At 47.4% G+C, this 13,706-nt stretch overlaps 1 protein-coding gene across 6 annotated transcripts in view; it reads right to left on the bottom strand.

Moving 5' to 3' along the window:
* The window catches only part of RFX2 (regulatory factor X2), a 67,339-nt gene that overhangs the window by 37,158 nt on the left and 16,475 nt on the right, over positions 1-13,706 (bottom strand). The window lies entirely within an intron of this gene.

The following is a 13,706-nucleotide window of genomic DNA, read 5'->3' as shown; positions in this document are numbered from 1 at the left end:
AAATGACTGCTTTGAAGTACAGGAATCAATGGAAAATCAGATTGTTGATGACTGAAGGATGTACTTCAAGGCTTTCATTTTGAATTTAGATATAAAGGCAGAAATAGATTATTTTTCCTGGTGAACCTGCTATAATTATGCTTGACTTTTTATTAAAGAGGTTTAGTACACCCAAGAGCTCAGTGGTACAGTTTGTGCTCCAAGTTTTCTTTCTGTTCAATGGATTTCAGGCTGACCAGGGGATAAAATAAACAGAGAATCACATGAGGTCACACTTCCATTTACAAGTTCCTGATACTGCTAAGAATTTTTTTAATAGAAATCTCCTGATATCTGTTTTTTTACTGAAAATAAAGTAATTTAATTTTGAAAAATGAATTCTTTCCTCAGCCATAACCTTGGCCTGCTAGGATCAAAATTCAAACCCCAGTTTTTGCTTTTTTTTCATTTGGTTTTGTGCAGATTTTGCATACTTGGAAAGGAAAGCTGACATAGAAATGAAGTTCTTTGGTTTCTGGAGCTTTTATTCAGGTTGAGTTAACTTGGAGCTCAGATAAATAGGAAAACCAGAAGAGTAGTAACTGCATTCAGAAGAAATAAAAATGCTATTTAACCATCACATTCTAGATGGCCCCTGAGTGGTATTTTCTCCCCTGGCTCCAGGAAAAGGAACTGTGGTTTTTACATTGAATACATTCATTACTGAGAACCCTCAGTGCTCTCAATGGTGACAGAAAATAATAAAAGGAATGCAGGGGATAGCAGATTTTTACTATCCATCAGCTTCATCCACCACACCCTGCACCACGTTTATTTACTAAAGAAAACCTTTTTTAAATAGTTTCCATATAATTTAACTTTTTTGGCTTCATTTGTATTTAATAATTTGCCCTGAAAAGGCATTAGCTGTGTTTTAACCACAGCCTAGAAAGGAAGTGGTTTGTTCTTTGGAAGAATAAACTTGTTTTATTTCATGTGAATGAAAATGAAGTTGAGTGAATTACTCAGAGCAGAACTAGGGTGAACCCTTGTATCAAACCCAGCTTGCCTCCTGCCTCCACAGGCATCCTTTATCCCTCTGCATGCCTCCAAAGCAGGAGATCTCCAAGAAACAACAGGCGTTCCCCTGAAATTCCAATCAGGAAAATATTAATATTTTTTTCCATTGCCCATAAAAGTCAGAGCAGGCACTTGCAGACAGCCAGCACGTGGCTCTGAACTGAGACCAGGATGATTCCAGCTCTGTGAAACCAAAATAAACTCTTTCCTTTCAGATGGCTGAGTCAAAGAGAACCTGTTCTACCAGCACTCATGTTTAGGAGTTATCTTTGCCTTCAGACCATGGAAGGAGATGAGGATTGGAGAACAGAGCTCCCAACAAGGGGTGCAGCTCAAAGCATCTGGAGGTCTGGCTGCTGAGCACCTGAACTTCATCCTTGTCCCAAATGTTGTACAACTGGCAACCACGCTTGGTCCAGGAGGGCTTCAGTATTTCCTGGTTTAGTAACTGCTCTAAAAGCCTGGGAAGGAGAGCCAGTTCCTCTGGCTTTCAGAGGGAGGCAGGAAATGCTGGAGTAGGTTAATGGGTTTGGCTCATCAAAACCTCAGTCTCTGCCCCAAAACCCCCATCCCACACCAAGGACAGTCTGGGATGCACAGCCACACAACACCAACCCACCCCACACAGCCTGGGATCCTGTGGGATGGAGCCTGGGATCACAGAATCACCTTGAATGGAAAAGACCTTGAAGATCATTGAGTCCAACCATGAACCTAACACTGACAAGCCCTTAACTACCCCATAGCCCTCAGTTCTATAGGACTCTTAAATCCCTCCAGGGATGGTGGTTCCACCACTGCAGCAGCCTCTTTCAATGTGTGATAACCCTTCCAGTGAAAAAATCCTTCCTAAATCCAACCTAAACTCCACTGACACAACTTAAAGCCATTACTTCTTATCCTATCACTTGTAACTTCATTGAACAGACTGATCCCCAGCTCTTTACAACCTCCTATCAGATGGAGAATAAGATCTCCCCTCAGCCTCCTCTTTTTCAGGCTAAACAACCCCAGCTCCTTCAGCCCCTCCTCATAAGACTTCTCCTCCAAGGGGATCCTGGAGGATGGATCCGCATCCCCCCAAGCAGCAACAACCTCTGGTTTACCCTTCACATCCAGCATTCATTCTCCTTTTTTGCTGCCAGCCCCCAGGAGAGGTTTGGGCATCCCTGTCCTTTCAGCACTGTGAACTGATGTGCCCTCATCCCATCCCAGCTGGAAATGAGCTCTTCCAGACCAACAGGAGCTGGCACTCAAGCTGGCACATCCAGAGTGTCCTGAACTCCACCTGGTGCCCTTCAGCTTTTTAATAAGTGGTGGTAAGGGGAGGGGATGAAAGAGAGGAGCAAGCAGGACAAGGAACATGCTAATGGAGAGGCTGCTTCTGGAGAGGCTGCTTCTTGTATTGCTTCAAAATGTTATAACCAGAGAAGGCAACAGAGCTTTCTACTGATTAGGTTAAATTAATTTAAACCAGAAGCAAATGCTGCTTGTCTGAGAGCTGCAGTTACCTGGAAACACAGATAAACCCAAAACACATGTTCCAAGGGCAGTGGGCAGTAAACCTGGTCCTCATGGAAAAAGACAAATTTGGAAGTGGATTTTATTAGCAATAGTTAATAATATACTGGAATACAAATATACCATCAGTCTTTAACTAGATTTCATGGAATCAAGTCAACTAATAGATATATACACACACCCATCACTGTGGTGTAACAGGAGGTCACTGATCTTTGCTCTTTCTTTAAAAGTAACTTTCAGAGAGGCTGAAAAGAGTGAGGAATGTATCTGTGCTGGCCACATCATTTGGAGTTTCCTTAAGAGCCAGCTGAGACTGCACAGCAGAAGCTGGGCTGGTTTAACAGTGCTGGCAGCAGCCTGGGGAGAAATCCCAAGTACACAGAGATCAGAGCTGAACATGGCCACAGTGACATTGCCCCTGTACACCATGTGTAACACAACCTAATCTCCTGATTTATCATGATAATGGTAGTGAATCTTAAACTGCTGCTACCCCAAAGACAGACAAGAGCCCTAATCACACACTGAATCTGAAACTCCTGCACCCCATCCCTTTAGACAGAAACTGTTGACCAAGTCTGGGACTAGGAGTGGATCCTGTTGCTCTTGGACTGCTGAGAAGAGTTTAGAGAGCAAGGGGGTCACCCCTGAACCTGGGACTCATAGAATCCTAGAATTGGCTGGGTTGGAAGGGACCTCAGAGATCATCAAGTCCAACCCTTGATCCACTCCCCCGTGGTTCCCAGCCCATGGCACTCAGTGCCACATCCAGGCTCTTTGGAAAGATCTCCAGACACGGAGAATCCACTACTTCCCTGGGCAGCCCATTCCAATGCCTGATCACCCTCTCCAGAAAGAAATTCTTTCTCATCTCCAACCTAAACCTCCCCTGGCACAACTTGAGACCCTGCCCTCTTGTCTTGCTGAGAGTTGCCTGGGAAAAGAGCCCAACCCCCCCCTGGCTCCAACCTCCTTTCAGGGAGTTGCAGAGAGTGATGAGGTCTCCCCTGAGCCTCCTCTTCTCCAGCCTCAACACCCCCAGCTCCCTCAGCCCTTCCTCACAGGAATTCTGCTGGATCCCTTCACAGCCTCCTTGCTCTTCTCTGGACCTGCTCCAGCACCTCAATCTCCTTCCTGAGGGGCTGAGGGGCCCAGAACTGGACACAGGACTCAAGCTGTGGCCTCCCCAGAGCTGAGCACAGGAGCAGAATCCCTTCCCTGGACCTGCTGGCCACGCTGTTCCTGAGCCAGCCCAGGATGCCCTTGGCCTTCTTGGCCACCTGGGCACACTGCTGGCTCATGTTCAGCTTCCTGGCAATCCAGACTCCCAGGTCCCTTTCTGCCTGGGTAAATCCCAACCCTGACTCAATTTCTCCTGATCTCTGTATAAATCATTCCTCCTAACCCCTGTGCAAATCATTCTAGCATGATTCCAACCTTTATATATTCCTTCCATGTAGTAAGCAACAGCGTAAGTCTTGCCATCAAACTCTGTTAAGTTGTGCTTTCACCAATTGCTACTAAAATATGGGGGTTTTTTATGTTATGATGATTCTTCAAGTGACCTGAAGTCCTTCTCTCCTCCATGACAAACTGGCATGGTCAGTGGGATGCTGTAAAATCTCAGTTTCCAACAAACTGCCTTCCAGTCTCCTCCTTGACAGGAATAGCTGGTTGAAAGCAAGCACAAGTTCTGGGCTCACATTAATAATTTCCCCACATTTTTAACATGTGAACTGTTGGGGTTTCCCAGGGCTGTGATTCAACAGGGGAAAGACAGGGTGTCGAGCAAAAATCTGGCACAAAAACATTTCAAAGGCTCCTTTCTAGGACAAGTCTTCAAGTTTCCACTGCCAACCCAAGCAGCCCATCTGGTTATTTTATTCCTGCAGTCTGTAGCTCTGCTTCTGCAGCCTCCCAGGACAATCCCAGGTACCCAGGTACAGCTAATCCTTCCCTCCCCTACTGAACTGGGCTCCTTCTGGAACACAGAACTGCAAACCTCAGCTGCATTTTTGCAAGACCTGCTTTTACAGCTTGTCATACAGCAGAAAACTATGGGCTAGGTCACTTATTTTAAATTAATTCCAGGAGATCAGCTTAATTTAAACCTCTACGTTCATCAGCCACCACTTTGTACTTGTTTAAACTTGAAGATCCTTTCAATGGTCTGTAGGCTAGGCAGCCTTTTGACAATTTTAAGGGTGAAGCAGGAGATTTGCTGCAGTATTTCATTTAGATGTGGGGTGGCAGCAGCTGTTTCCATCACGCCTGTCCAGTGAACAGCAAATACAGAAGTAACCCCTGCCAATACAGTCCAGAATTATTGTTATTTATTTATATAGCACCATTTACCAACTTTGTGGTGCTTAACAAAGTTAAACTGAACAAGCCACAAACATAAAATGTGGCTGTTCAGAGAAGAGATGTCTTCATCTCAGATTATACAGCAGCAGCTGCTCCAGAGGTCTCCAGGAGGAGTTGTAGCATGGGGTGGGTTGAAACATGGCACCAGGGGATGAAAAAGTGGTCACGGGGGTTAGTGTTGGTGTGGGTTTGTACTGGGTAGTTGGGAAAGGAGAGATGGAGCAAGGAGGGAAACAAGAAGTGGTCACTTTTCCCTCAAAAAGGCAGGGGGTGCCTGTGCAGGCAAGAAGAGGGAGAAGGAGAGGGAGAGGGAGAAGGAGGAGGAGGAGGAGGAGGAGGAGGAGGAGGAGGAGGAGGAGGAGGAGGAGGAGGAGGAGGAGGAGGAGGAGGAGGAGGAGGAGGAGGAGGAGGAGGAGGAGGAGGAGGAGGAGGAGAAGGAGAAGGAGAAGGAGAAGGAGAAGGAGAAGGAGAAGGAGAAGGAGAAGGAGAAGGAGAAGGAGAAGGAGAAGGAGAAGGAGAAGGAGAAGGAGAAGGAGAAGGAGAAGGAGAAGGAGAAGGAGAAGGAGAAGGAGAAGGAGAAGGAGAAGGAGAAGGAGAAGGAGAAGGAGAAGGAGAAGGAGAAGGAGAAGGAGAAGGAGAAGGAGAAGGAGAAGGAGAAGGAGAAGGAGAAGGAGAAGGAGAAGGAGAAGGAGAAGGAAAGGAGAAGGAGAAGGAGAAGGAGAAGGAGAAGGAGAAGGAGAAGGAGAAGGAGAAGGAGAAGGAGAAGGAGAAGGAGAAGGAGAAGGAGAAGGAGAAGGAGAAGGAGAAGGAGGGTTTGTTTGCTTTCTCCTGACACTAAGTTTTCTTTGTCTCTCTCATCTCTTCACAAGCTTTGACTCCACCATCCTTCCAGAGATGCTCTTCCAGGCTGTGCTGTCAGCAGATTCTGGGCAGCCCTGCCCCAACCATGACTGGTGTGACTGGGCAGGAACCACCACAGAGGTCTGGGCTCTGCTCCTGCACTCCACAGAAAATGGGCTCTTCCTTTTTATGGGACAGTACCACACCAAAACATCCTCATGGGGATGTGTAAACTTTTCTCTCGAGGGCTTAGGATTTGCTTGTTGATGATTCTGCTTCTTCATGTGCAGTAAAACTGCCCCCAGTTCAAACTCAACACTGCCTAAGTGCTCCTCAGAGCCCCAGGCTAGCATGGGAGTCCAAAAACCAACCTGACAGTTGTTAGACAACAAGGTATTCATCAAGGTCCATCAAGGTATTCAGCAAGTCCTAAAGGACAGAAGCAATTGATTTCCAGCCCAGTGAGCTAAGGAATAACCCATGGAAATTCCAACTATTGGTGACTGGTACTGCAGCCTCTGGGACTCAACAAGACCCCAAACAGGAGACACACACTAACTTTGAGACATGCAATTCTTCCTAGAAAGGTAATAAAACCAGAAGGCTGCTTTAGATGCCTTAGACAGACAGTTTGGGAACAAGTATTTGAATATTGTGCACTAGGAGACTGGCTCTGCTGTATTTTGGTGAGGACAGTAATAGGACAGCCTATATTCTAGATGAATGAGAGAAGATAAAGGCTTGCACCAACTAGACACCACTCTAATAGTTTGCACTCTCTCAAAGAGAGAGAATTGGCTGTTACTGAACCAGAATTAACTGAGTTGCAGCTTTTATTCAGGCAACAGATTCCTGTAGGCAGAGCTTTTGGCCCAGAGACAGGAGGGGGTGGCTTCCCCTTCCTGACAGACACCTCAGCCCACAGAACCTCCCGGCTGTCATCTGGCCAGAGAGGGGCTCAGATGACACCCAGTGCTTTCTCCATTCAAGAAATGGGCCAGGCAAAGGTGCTGGTTCAACAGCTCCTCCTCCAGCACCGTGCTGAGGGATCAGGATTGTGCTCAGGGTCTCAGAGTCTGGATTGCCAGGAAGCTGAACAGGAGCCAGCAGTGTGCCCAGGTGGCCAAGAAGGCCAATGGCATCCTGGGCTGGCTCAGGAACAGCGTGGCCAGCAGGTCCAGGGAAGGGATTCTGCCCCTGTGCTCAGCCCTGGTGAGGCCACAGCTTGAGTCCTGTGTCCAGTTCTGGGCCCCTCAGCCCCTCAGGAAGGAGATTGAGGTGCTGGAGCAGGTCCAGAGAAGAGCAAGGAGGCTGTGAAGGGATCCAGCAGAATTCCTGTGAGGAAGGGCTGAGGGAGCTGGGGGTGTTGAGGCTGGAGAAGAGGAGGCTCAGGGGAGACCTCATCACTCTCTGCAACTCCCTGAAAGGAGGCTGGAGCCAGGGGGGGGTTGGGCTCTTTTCCCAGGCAACTCTCAGCAAGACAAGAGGGCAGGGTCTCAAGTTGTGCCAGGGGAGGTTTAGGTTGGAGATGAGAAAGAATTTCTTTACGGAGAGGGTGATCAGGCATTGGAATGGGCTGCCCAGGGAAGTAGTGGATTCTCCATGTCTGGAGATCTTTCCAAAGAGCCTGGATGTGGCACTGAGTGCCATGGGCTGGGAACCACGGGGGGAGTGGATCAAGGGTTGGACTTGATGATCTCTGAGGTCCCTTCCAACCCAGCCAGTTCTATGACTCTATGGAGCCAAGCGGGAAGACTGAAATCCCTTTGACTCCTCCACTAAAAGGGGGTGGGGGTGCTATCGAGGGGTTACCCCACACACCCCATGAACCCAAAGCCAGCCCAAGAGGAGGAGGAGGAGGAGGAGGCGGCTGAGGGTGGGGAGGGGGGAGGATGCGGGGCTGTTTGGGGAGCAACAGCGGTTGCCAGGAGCGACGCGGAGCGGGGCCCAGGGCGCGTTGCGCGGCAACGCCGGGAGCGCTTCCCAAACCAAACAGCCCCATCCCAGCCCGCCCCGAACCCGCACTAAATATGTCAGAGGGTATTTTCAGAAGCCCGGGAGGACTGACAAATAATTTCTTTGCTATAGTAACCGAGGAGGGGAGGAGAAAGAGAGGGGCGGGAGAGTCGGGGGGGGGAGGGAAGAGGGGAAAGGATTGTGGTGTTTGGGGCTTTTGTTTTGGTTTTATTTTCTTTTATTGAATTGTTAGTTCAGAATAAACGGATTAAGAGGCTGGACAGTGCCCATCAAAGCAGATGGCCAGGAAAGGAATCTTTTTGTTTTGTTTTGTTTTGTTTTAAATCTGTATATTTATTTTTTTTCAAAACACAATTAAGGAGTGAGCCCCTTTTGGAGGCTTTAGGAACAAACCAGGACACAAAGCCCCATGGCCCCACATCCCGGCCCAGGGAAGCACTGCAGAGGTTCCCCCCTAAAATTCCTAGAAGTTTCCCAACAGAATTTAGATCCCTTTAAAGCAGCATTACTTAAAACAAGTTTGCTTTTGTATCTAGGAATCCAGATGAAGGTAATCTGGATGGGAAGGGAGGGTTCAGGAAAGGGCTCGTTGGGATTCTGAGTGTACCCTGAGCTGATGAAGAGGAGACCCTCCCCAGGAAGATGTTTTCCTGAAGACAGGAAACTAATTTAAATTCTTTACATTGCATTTTTTTTTTAAATGAAGATTTGAGGCAACTAATCATAGGCAAAAAATGATAAAAGCTCAGAGGATTTTAAGGCAGATCTTGCTCTCTGTGGAATTAAAGCAGTGAGATAGGGCTTTGTTGGGCTGGTGGAAAGGGATCATTGTCCTGGGCCCAGCAGTAGGATCTAAAACATAAAAGTTCTGCTGTGCTTGCTAATGATCATTAAGGCCACATGCTGCTGTCACAGGCTCCCAAATTCAATAGCAACAGAATTTGGGCAGAATTAGTCCCTGCAACTTTGAAATATAGGCTTAGGCATTGGCATCACATCAGTTCACCTTCTAAAGCTCATCCCTGAAGTTGCTGATTTCCAGAGGTGCTTTTAGGGCTTCCTTTGGCTTTTTGGTGGTTTGTTAGGTTTTTTTATTTTGGTTTGGGTTGGTTTTTTTTGGTTTCTCTACCAAACTTCCAGTCCTCCAGCACTGAAGCAAGGGATTCACTTCTCTGAGGCTGATGTCATGAGAAGCAGAAATCAACTCCTCAACTGGATAAAAAACCAAAAAGCTCCAGTACTGGGCACTTTGTAAACAAAGCCTTTCAAAAATTCTGATTTCTTTTTTTTTTCCAAGCTGTTGCTGACCTCCACCCCTAAACTACTCCTAGGTCTTCTAGCATTTAATTGCATTTATCTGACTTCCATGAGGATGGTAGGCCCAGGACCATTTTGAAGGGGGCAGCTGATCTTTTTCTTGTGATGTTCACAGCAGCATTCAACAGAAAGCAGACACTCATGCAAGACAGCCAAGAGCTCAGCATAGTTTGGCAACTTAAAAATGACAACTGAAATCAAGAAATGTCATAACTTGAAGAATCTGTCCAGCGAAGGGATAAAAGATGCACCATTGGCAGCTGTTTGAGGTGATCTGATAGCATTTGCTCTCATTACACACAAAGATAAACTCAATATAAACTTGAGAGCATCCTTCCATGTCCCACTGATTGCCTTACAGTAGACTTCAGCACTGAAATCTCCAGGCTGCATGAAATATGCTTAGAAAACTGCAACATTTGGGCAAGCAAAGGGCTTCAAACAGTAATTCCAGCTCAGAACATCTCTGCCATGACAGCAGAAGAAGCACAGATGAAGGTGATCAACCTCTTGATAGCTCTGGTTGCACCCAAATGCCAACCTGCAAAGCAAACCAAATCTCACAGCCTAGACCCTCTTGCTCCTTCCACCAAAACTACCAGAGTGGCATCTTTGCTGGCATTCACCCAGGACCTACCAACTCATTTCCCAGTGTAAAAGAGCTGGCTGCCCTGAAAGAGCCACTCTTCTTATTCCTTATTAAAATAGGCAAATTAAGTCCAAGATACTTCTCATTCCTTTCCTTTCTGCTGGGTGCCCTCATTCCTGCTTTAATATGCTAAAAAGTTACTGCTGGGGGGAGGAAAACACATTAAAATGGAGAGCTGACACCTCTCATCTCAAGTGAGGATGCTGGTGGAGAGTTTCAGGGTTTCAGTTGCTGGAGTCCTGTTACACCCACACAGCTCTGCCTGGCAAGAAGAGGGGTTTCCAGCTTTCCAGCTTCTACTGAAAAACTAAAAAGAATGTCACTATTTCACAAAGTTGCTCTTTAACCAGTCAGCTTTCCTTATTTTTATCTCCTAGTGGTTTTTAATTCAGGGAATTGCTGGCCTCACGGGAGAAGGGGCAGTTTCCTTGCAATCATACAGCAGCTGAAGCCCCACATTTTTTTCTTAAGTATCTTTCTACTTTTGTCTTCTAGAAAATGAAATTCACATCCTCTTCTTGCCATGTTTAAAGTGTTGAGTGTGATGCAGGAGCTGTTTCCAATCTACAAAGCATTCATGTCGTGTACTGAGCAGTCCTGAAGAGCCCATGAAATGCTGATGAGCTCCAGACTGCTCCAGATACAGCTCTAAAGAGAAGGAAAAAGTCACTCTGAGAGATTTTTTTTTTGCCTATTCCATCTCCAGAAACCACACAAAACTTTAACACCTCCCTTTGGCTACAGCTTTCCAAGTTACTCTTGAAAAACTGAGAAAGAAAACCAGATGGGGGTGGGGGAGCAGGCAGAGATGATCCCACAGAGCTAAAATATCCATTAGTGGTAAATTCCACCATCTCCTCCCTCCACCAAAAAAAAAAAAAAAAAAATTAAAAAACCGGGCTGCATGGGTCAGATTCCACCCGCAAACTGAGCAACCAGCTCCAACCACATTCACTCTGACAGCCCTTTTTATTCTCTTACTTGTCTTGCTGGCTGCTAGGCAACCCGAGCAGCATTGCTGCTCATATGCATTAAGTATTAACTATTATTTCATTCCTTCCCCCCTCTCTACAAAAAGGCAGCAAGCTCCATTCAGAGCAGACAGATCTTTTCCCAAAAGCTGCCTAAAGTAAACTGGGAACAAGAGCTGAAGCTGTGGAAGGGCTGAATACACCCAGTGTACCTCTAGGATGCTCTGGAAGCAGCTGCTATGGGATTTGCAGCACCCAGCATGAGGCACCAACCCCAAGCACCCTCATTAGGGGCTGAAGCCCTTAATTTTGGTGTAGAAGGAGATGAAGTTAACTCTGAGCCAAGCTCTGGAGGTAACTTTGCTCACAGAGCCTCCAAGATGAGGAAGGGAGTGGAAAATCTCCCTTAAGAGGAAAGGCTGAGAGAGCTGGGGCTCTTCAGTTTAGAGACTGAGGGACAATCTCATTTGTATCTCAGATACAAAATGGGTGAGTGCCAGGAGGATGGTGCCAGGCTCTTCCCAGTGATGTCCAGGGATAGGACAAGGGGCAACAGGTACAAGATTGAGCATAGGAGGCTCCACATAAATATGAGGAAAAACTTCAGTGTGAAGGTGACAGAGCCCTGGCCCAGACATTCAAACCCCACCTGGATGTGTTCTGTGGGACTGCTCTGGCAGGGGGTTGGACTCCAGGATCTTTCAAGGTCCCTCCCAACCCCTCACTTTTTGTGATTTCTGCACTGCCTGTACAGGGTGTCAAAAATCTGACTTGAAGTTTAGTGCCCAGAGGGAAGTAACACAAACATCCCCACTGCTCCTGCTGCATCCAGCCCTGGAACAGGGCCAGGCCACCTCCTCCCAAGGGTGTAAACATTCCTGTGACAAGAAAGCCTTGGTATTGGTCTGGACAAGTCAGAAAGGTGTAAAGCAGGGGAGCTGGACAGCAGGAAGGATGCCCCTGCCCTGCCCAAGGCCAAGCTAAGGTAGAAATTTGAGAGACTGCACAGTGTGTGAGGCTGTGTCCATCCCAGCCCCTCAAGGAACATCCTCATCTTTGCTAGAAACATCTCTTCCAGCAATTTTAGTGGATGTTTTGCCTGAAGAAATAGAAGTCAAAACTGGGACAGGAAAAGGAAAGAGGCAGCAGCTATCAGGGTTTAGAAATGGCCAGGAGACTTCAGGTCAGCACAGAAATTCAGTGACACATCCCAGTCCCCTTGAGAGTCTGGTCCCAAATGCTGGTGACACTGCTGTACCCAAACTCATTACCAAAACAACCCTGGAAAAGAGGAGGATGGTCCTGCCAAGCACAATAAGGCCTTAGGACAACAAATTTTTCCCCTCTAAGAAGACTCCAAAGGCAAGAGAAGGAAGTGGCTGCACCCACTGCCCTGGGAGGAAAGGCTGCTGCCAGGCTGAGCCCAGGCTTTTCCAGCCCAGTGACAGTTTTGAGTAATTACAAAACCTTCAGATCCATTATCATGTTAATTTGCTGGCTAGCTGTTGTGCAGAAGTGTAATTAGAGGTTGTGTAGCTAAGGTGCAGATTGGAAGGAATGTTAAGAATGCCTCCACTTGCCAGCTAAGCAAGAGCAGGGAGAGCAGGAGCTGGAGCAGAGAGGAGCAGCCACACACCTCCAGAGCCTGGGAAGGAGTCCAGCTACAGAGCAGGTCCTGGTGTCAAAAGGTCCTGGAATCAGCTCCTCTCTGCAGATGGAAAACCATAGAATTCCAGACTGGGATGGGTTGGAAGGGACCTTTAAAAATCATTCAGTTCCACCCCCTGCCATGGTCAGGGACACCTCCCACCAGCCCAGGCTGCTCCAAGCCCCATCCAACCTGGGGCCTTCAACACTGCCAGGGATGGGGCAGCCACAGCTTCTCTGGGCAACCTGGGCCAGGGGCTCAGCACCCTCACACCAAAGAATTTCTTCCTCATGTCCAACCTCCATCTTCCTCTTTCAAGTTTAAAGCCATCCCTCTTTGTCCCACCCCTTCAGGCCCTTTTCCAAAATCCCTCCCCAGCTTTCCTGAAGCCTCTTCAGGTCCTAGAAGATGGTTCAAGATCTCCTTGGAGCCTTAGAAAGACAAGAGGGCAGGGTCTCAAGTTGTGCCAGGGGAGGTTTAGGTTGGAGCTGAGAAAGAATTTCTTTCTGGAGAGGGTGATCAGGCATTGGAATGGGCTGCCCAGGGAAGTAGTGGATTCTCCGTGTCTGGAGATCTTTCCAAAGAGCCTGGATGTGGCACTGAGTGCCATGGGCTGGGAACCACGGGGGGAGTGGATCAAGGGTTGGACTTGATGATCTCTGAGGTCCCTTCCAACCCAGCCCATTCTATGATTCTATGATTTCCCTTCTCCAGGCTGAAGAACCCCAGCACTCAGCCTTTCTTCACTTTGTGGCTGCTTTGTGTCTCCTGCTCTCCCATCCCAAGCTCCCCCCATCTCATGTGCTGTGCAATTCCCCCCTTGGGCACCCTGGGCAGCCCCTGCTCTGGCTGGGGTGCAGGATTCCCAGGTTGTTATGAACTCAGGAGCTGCCAAGCAAGGGTGACATCAGGCCAGGTAGTGAGCAAGGAGAAGATGAGGGATGCTTCACTTCACTCACTTCTCCCCAGCACAGCCCCAACCCAAGGGTACTGCAGAGCATCACCTTGGCATTGCCCTGCTCCAAACAAATGAGGATTTCCCTCAACTCACAGCATCCTACTGATTTCTGCCACCATTTTAATTCAAGTTTTTCAGGCTAAATATTTTCTGTAAGACAGGCCAGCCAGAAAATATTTAGTTTCCAAATTATGAGACATTTCCTGGGTTGGGGCTGTGCTCGTAAGCAACAACAGCATGCTACAGCTGAGGATGACAAAACCTCTTAAAATTAAAATAAATCTATTTATACACAAGAACTCTGCTCATTTCAGAATTAAGAGGAAGCAATAATTGTGGGTTTGTTTGTTTTATATTTGTTTGTTTAAAATAATTTTGTTTGTTGTGGGTTTTTTT

Source organism: Calypte anna, chromosome 28, assembly GCF_003957555.1.
Source record: "Calypte anna isolate BGI_N300 chromosome 28, bCalAnn1_v1.p, whole genome shotgun sequence".
Lineage (NCBI taxonomy): Eukaryota > Metazoa > Chordata > Aves > Apodiformes > Trochilidae > Calypte > Calypte anna.
Note: the sequence above shows the minus strand (reverse complement) of the source record. Positions and strands in the feature narration are given on the sequence as shown.